The sequence below is a fragment of the Monodelphis domestica genome, chromosome 2 (genome assembly GCF_027887165.1).
Source record: "Monodelphis domestica isolate mMonDom1 chromosome 2, mMonDom1.pri, whole genome shotgun sequence".
Taxonomy (NCBI): Eukaryota; Metazoa; Chordata; class Mammalia; order Didelphimorphia; family Didelphidae; genus Monodelphis; species Monodelphis domestica.
Window position 1 is genome coordinate 181,409,230 of NC_077228.1, and position 7,480 is coordinate 181,416,709.

The following is a 7,480-nucleotide window of genomic DNA, read 5'->3' on the forward strand; positions in this document are numbered from 1 at the left end:
AGGGTCATACAGAAAGTGTTTGAGATCCTATTTGAACCCAGGAAGATGAGTCTTCCTGACTCCAGGTCCCATGCTCTATCCACTGTGCCACCTAGCTATCCTGACAATGATCATAGATGACTGAATATTCAACCTAGGGAGCCTGGGAGATAGAGTTAATGATGATGCCATCAATAGACTAGGAAGTAGGTAATAGGCCCAGGTTTAGACATATTAAATTTGAGGCATCAGCAGGAAACTCAGGTGGAGATATTCTGCAGACAATTAGAAATGCAGAACTTGGGGCTTGGGAGAGTGGCCAGGTGAAGCTGGAACATAGAGATCTAAGAATTATTTTGCATAGAGGTTGGTTTCTAAAGCATCAGGAGGCTCCTTTCTTTGCAAAGGTGGGAAACTAAATATTCTGTTGAACTTGACTGAGGTGGCGATTATTTAATTTTGAGGCTCTACTCACTGCTGCATTCTGGGCTTGCCCCCTGTTCTGTACCCGGCATTTGATTTGGACTGCATTCATTCCCGGAGGAACTTGCCCTTAAAGGGGGGATGGCTCTTTTCCTCATACTTGTTGGCTCTTGAAGTCTCCTATCTCAGCCCTCTGGGACAAATGATTTAAAGTTTAGGTTTAGAGTTTTTCTCAAAAGGAGGAATAAAAAAGTCTTCAGTGAACCATAGGTATGAGAGAGGTAATCCACTCCTACATAAAGAAGAAATACTAAACGTAAGTGATTAACATCAATGTAAGGGAATTCAATAACAACTCATAACTAGGAACTCATGCTAAGAACCTGACACTTAAACTGCATCAGAAGAGAAAGCAGGACTGCTTCTTACACACTTTAAATGGCTAATTGCATTTGAAATTTCACCTTGTTTCTGCACTGTCCAAACAACTCCTGGGGCATGATTGCTGATAAAATGTCAAGGCTTGGGTCAGTCCTCTCATTGGAAGCTAGCTATCCTCCCTGATGAAGGAACTTTCCTTTCTGCAAGCTTACTCCCGCCAATGGCACAATTGATTGCTCCTCTCATTGGACCCAGAATCCCTGGCCCTTCTAAATTCATAAAGTCACATCCAAGCCCAGAGAAACCTGTTTGGTCATGTACTGAGGAAAAGAAACACAAACCGGAAAAGGGTAGAAGAGGGAGCCCCAGGTGGAAGCATGCCTTTAAGTGGGAGCCGAGTTATGAGGGGGAAAGCATTGACCTTCTGTACCCCTCCCCAAATCCTAGAGCTGGATAATGAAAGAAGGGGGCACTGTTTATTCTTTAAAAAAGTTAAGAGTGAGACAACAGCTATTTCTATTAGGAGTTAAATTCATTGGAGACTATATATTCGTTTATAATTATTTATTAGATAATGACCGTTGGGACTGGAGAGAAAGGCTCATTGTCACACAGCCCTGCCTAGCTAATCTGAGCTCACCTTATGTCTCATGTCTCAGTTTCTATTGGCTAGCCAAGAGAGGCCTCACCAGGAAAAGGCAAAAAAGCAGCAGGCCAGCTGCCCCACCAGGCCAGTTCCCATACCAAGAGCCAAGAGTCTCTCCTCCTCCCCCACTTTCCTCAATTCCTAATTTATAACCCTGGTATTATCACTCCTGGGTCTCTGAGTTGGGCAGAACTTGGCCTCAGTCTGGGTCAGAGGACAATCTTCTGGACACCAAGAGTCACGTGGGACAAGAGGCAAGTGTCTTCCAGGGACGCCAGGAAGCCAGGAGACCATTGGTGTCCTCTCATAGTCCTCCCAATCAAAGTTGGGTGCACATGAGACTGAAATGGATTTTCAAAACTTTCTTTTCTTAAAAGGGAAGAGGGGTACAATTAATTTATATTAAATTCCCACATTTCTTTTAAGTGCTAGAGCACCCAACCCTCTGCCACTGCTACCATTAGAGTGAACCCCAAATGAATAGTCAGAGTTTACCCCATCATAATAAAACATATTCAGTCCTGAGTCACCATCCAAAACCCCCCTTCCCCTACCCCCACCCCCCAAACTTCCACACTCTTGCCTAGATTTAGTAATAGCAGCTTTGGTCATGGGGAGGGGGAGAGAGAAGAAAGAGATGGGTCCCTGCAATAGTTAATTTTCTTTAATTGCTTTTCCCCCCTCTCTCTTTGTTATTCTTTGCTATAAAAGAAAGCTCTCTGGGTGGGGGGAACAGACATACATAGAAATAAAATGATGTAAAATGCAAACTGTCATACTTTTAAAAAATAATAAATCACTGGGAGTGGATGTGACCGCCATGAGATAAATTGTAGGGAGAGAAGAGGACTGAGGACAGAGTTTCAGGTGATGAGCCCCCTTTGAAATCAGTAAGATGAAGAAGAAAGAGTAAAAACATACAAAATTAAGAAGAAGCCATCATGGAGGTAAGAGAAAAACCAAAAGAAAAGAGTTCATAGAAGCCAAAGAAACAGAATATTCAGAAGGGAGTGGTCAGTAACATCAAATGCTACGGGAAAGTCAAGACAGACAAGGACTGAAAAAAGGTCATTGAAAGTGTTCCCCCCAGAGCACTTCGGGTCACAGGGCATGAACACTATTTGGACACTATTTTGCCAGATTGTTGCCTAGAGAGTTTGAACCAATTTATAACACCACTAACAAATATTTGCTTACCTACATCCCTGCCAAAATTGGATTTTATAATTTAATTGTTTGCTGATAGCTTTCTTTTTGGGGTTTGAGTTTACATAATTATGAATACTCAACAATATAGGTTTACAACTTGTGTTTTTTTATTGTTATTGTTTGTTGTTTTGTCATTTTTTAGTTGTGTCCAAATCTCCATGACTCCATTCAGGGTTTTCTTGGCAAAGATAAAGGAGTGATTTGCCATTTCCTTCTCCAGTTCATTTTACAGATGAAGAAACTGAAGTAAACAGGGTTATGTGACTTGCTCAGAATCACCCAGCTAGTTAAGTGTCTGAGTCTAGATTTGAACTCAGGAAGATGAGTCTCCTTGATTCTATCCACTGTGTCACTTAGTCCCCTAGTGATGTAGTAAACTAAGAGATTGATTCAGTATCTTGCATATTCCTATTGTAAAAAATAGACTCGAATACAGGACTACAATCCCCACAAGCCTTTGCTCCACTTCCCCAGAATGCCTTGTAATCTCACCTGGGCCAAGATCGAGAAGGTATTTAAGCTGATTCAAAGGCTTTTGAGGGCTCTCTCTCTGTTGGTGCTTTTTGGACTTCCGTTTTGGAGCAGGCGGTCTCTTGCGTGATGTGAGGTTATTTTGTCTAGGCCTCTGGCCTAGGCACATGTTTCTTACTTGTATATTCTTTAATATTTAATCTTCAATAAACCTCTAAAAAAATATAATACTCCTTGCAGAGAGAAACTAATTTCTACCTGCCTCAGTCTCCCCGTCTCCCCTAAATTTTAATCTTTACACTATGCAGACAATATTTTGTCAGTCATAACTTGAATTCTGGTCTCTGTGACTCCAAGGCCACCTTTTTAATCCACTTAATAACTGTCTAATGGTACTTAACAAGAATATAATGGTAGTTTAAAATATATATTTTAATGTGTTACTGAGGCTGTGAATTTTTCAAAAAAAAAAATTTCTCTCCTTCAAACTGAATGGTTGTTTTTCAGTAGGGAGTGTGTTCCAGTCTGCTGAAATACTAACACGGAACAGTATTTTGAAAGCATAGTTCAATCACCAAGAACTAGCTTAGACTCAAAGAATCTGATTTTAAAAAAACACATAATCTAATAAGCTTTTCGTTTCCTCTAAAACCTTCCTGATAACTTCCTTGTTTTTCCTTTCTTGCATGGTGATTAAGTACACAGCATTGCTCAGTGAGTCTCCTGTTAAATTTTCCAAGAACTCATTTTTCTCTGTCTTGGTGCATGCCGTCAACTTGCCCTGGCCTTCTTGGGAAGAATGCCTCATTTGTTGATGGAGTCAAGTGCATGGAAAACCAGCCAGAGAATTTTATAATTGTTCCAAAGTTTCTGGTGACAGGAGTACCACACAAGATTTCAAACCAAAAGGCAGTCTGGAGCCATACTAATCCTTTGGAGACAAGTGAATTGTCTTATCTGGAGAACTAGAATATTCTGCAAAGGGGTCCCGGAAACAGGAAAACAAAAATCTTTTATACAACATGTTGAATAAGCCTTTGAGGAAACTACCTTTGGCACCCCTTTTATTTGGACTTTGTTTGCATTGGGTTATTATTTAAAGCTGGAAAGAACCTTAGAAACCATTTAGTCAAGCCTCCTAATTTTTCATAGATGAGGAAACTGGGACTCAGGGAGGTTAACTGATTTGGCCTCAGTCTTATGGATGGTAGAGCTGGGGTTTGAACTCAAGATTCTCTGCCTCAACATTCAGCAGTCTCTTAACTATCCTGCATTATCTCCCTTCCTTGTCCAAGTTTACGACTCACCACAAAATGTTTCAGCCATGTTATTGTTCCCCAGAAACAGCAAGCAAACTGGAAAGTGAAATAAATGTGGATCTGAGTCCTAAAGTTTAGCCCTGGTTCTGCCTTCTTGGATCTTCTCAATTACGTTATGTATTGGGAAGAGTACTAGATTGTAATCAGAAGACCAGAGTTCAAATCCAAACTTCTCATATTATGGTTCATTGATTAGTCTGGACAAGGGTCAGTCAGGGAATTTCTTGAAGATAGGCTATCAGGGACAAGGGTCAATTTGAAGTTTCATTAAACAAAATTGCTAACAGTGATTCCCATACTGATCAGTTGAACTTTGTTTTATTTTTTCATCATAGGTTTCATTCCTATAATTTCCCCCTGTTATTTTTCTTCTCTCATTACTCACTGTAAATTAATTAGATTTTATTTTGTATGCAACTTGAATTTACTTATTTATATACATGGTTCCCTCCCCCAACAGCATATAAGTTCCTTAAAAAAATGAAATAAAGGCAGACATTTTCTATTATAATTGTAGAAACATTAATTGTTTGTGGGTAGATCAATCCAATATAATAAAAATAATAACACTGTTTAATTTATATTCAGTACTACACCAAACTCTCAAGAAAATATTTTATAGATATAGAAAAATAAAAATGAGGAGCAACTAGGTAGCATAGTGCATAGAGCTCCAGTCCTGGAATCAGGAGAACCTGGTTTCAAACTTGGCCTCAAACACTTCCTAGTTGTATGAACCCAGGCAAGTCATTTTACCCCAACTGTCTAGCCCTTATAGCTCTTTTGTCTTAGAATCAATATTTAATATAAATTCTAAGACAGAAAGTATAAGGGTTTTTTAAAAAGGAAAAAAATAATGAAATTTATATGAAGGAACAAAAAAATAAAGAATCTCAGGGGTAATCATGAAAAGAAGTGGGAAAGAAGGCGATTTATCCATATGAAGTTTTAGATTAATCATCAAAAATGCCTTGGTACTGCTAAAAAAGTCGAGAGGTGTGTCAGCAAAACAGATTAAGTAAACAATATACAAAAACAGACTTACACAGGAGCATACTGTTTGAAAAGCCCAAAGACCCCAGTTACTAGGGGAAGAACTCGAAAAAACTACTGGGAAAACTAGTCAACAGTTTGGCAGAAATTAGTTTTAGACCAACATCTCACAACATACTCCAAAATAGGCTCCAAATGAATATATAAATTTTATATAAAAGGCCACATCATAAACAAATTAGAGAGGCAAAGAAAAAATTAGCTTTTGGATCAATGGATAGAGGAAGAATTTATAATCAAATAAGGAATAGAAAGGATCATACAAGATAAAATAAACAAGTTTGATCCTAGAAAATTTAAAAGGTTTTGTATAAGCAAAGTGAATGTAATAAAAATTAGAAGGGAAATAAGTAACTTTGCAATGAGTTTCTCTGATAAAGGTCTCATATCCAAGATACATAAGGAATTAATTCAAATTTATTAGAGGAAGAACCATTCTATAATAGATAAACTATCAATATATAAGAATAGAGAGAAGAAATCTAATGGAATTAGAGGGATGCAAATTAAAGCAACTTTGAGGCTCCAGTTCACCCCAATCAGATTTAAAAATGACAAAAGTAGAAAATGACAAATATTGGAGGAGCTGTAAGAAAATAACAATTATAATAACTAACATTTACATAGCATTTACTATGTGCCAAGTATTGTGGCAAGGGCTTTGCCATTTTTATTTCATTTGAGACTCACAACTCTGGGAGGTAGGTGCTACTATTATCTCCAGCTTAAAGATGAAAAAAAGTGAGGCAAACAGAGAATAACTTGCTCAGGGTCACATACCTAATAAATGGCTGAGACCAGATTTAAACTTAGGTCTTCCTGACTCCAGGAAGTTCTAGTCAAATGAACTATTAATAGAGCTATGAATTGGTGCAGCCATTCTGGAAAACAAAATGGAACTATTCCAGAAAGTTTTCAAATTGTGCATACTCTTTGATTCAGTTATTCTACTAGTAGTCCTATACAACAAAGAAATCAAAGAAAGAGGAAAAGGATCTCTCTCTCTCTCTCTCTCTCTCTCTCTCTCTCTCTCTCTCTCTCTCTCTCTCTCTCTCTCTCTCTCTTCTCTCTCTCTCTCTCTCTCTCTCTCTCTCTCTCTCTCTCTCTCCCCCCCCCTTTCTTCTCCTTTTCCCTCTCCCTCTCCCTCCCCCTCCCTCCCTCCCTTTCTCTCTGTCTCTGTCTCTCTCTCTTGTTAATAGCTCTTTTCATGGTATTCAGATATTGAAAACTAAGGCATTATACTACTGAAAGTTGACAAATTGTGGTTTATGATAGATAATAGAATAATATTGTTTCCTATAAGGAATGATGAAACAGATTTTTCAGATAAAATTGGGAAAACATCTATGAACTGATACAGGGGGAATTTAGCAGAAATAGGAGAATAAATTATTGTTCTTAGTGATAACATTATAGACAAAAAGGAATTTTGAGACCTGAGAATTCTGATCAATTAGTTGAGAAACCACAATTCCAAACGAATAAAAACAAAACAGTTTTCATCTCCTGACAGAAAGGTGATGAATATAAATGGAGAAAGACATGCATTTTGGGGACATAGCAAATGTGAGAATTTGTTTTGCTGGTTTAGCAACTTTGTATGAAGGGCTTTATTTTTCAAGTTTTTTTTTTTTTTAACCCTTACCTCCCATCTTAGAATCAATACTGTGTATTGGTTCTAGGGCAGAAGAGTGGTGAGGGCTAGGCAATAGGGGTTAAGTGACTTGCCCAGGGTCACATAGCTGGGAAGTGGCTTGAGTTCACATTTGAACCTAGGACCTCCTGTCTCTGGGTCTGACTCAATCCACTTAGCCACCCAGCTGCCCCTCCTCAAGTTTTTTGTTTTTAAGTTTTTTCATTTAAGGGTCAGTGAGCCATAGATTAATTTTTTAAAAGTCTCTTAATTGAAAAAAATACATTTAAAAAGAAAAAACAAACAAAAAGAAAACCAAATGCTGTGAAATAACCTAGCTGATTCCCACTACTGAAAGGAGAAAAT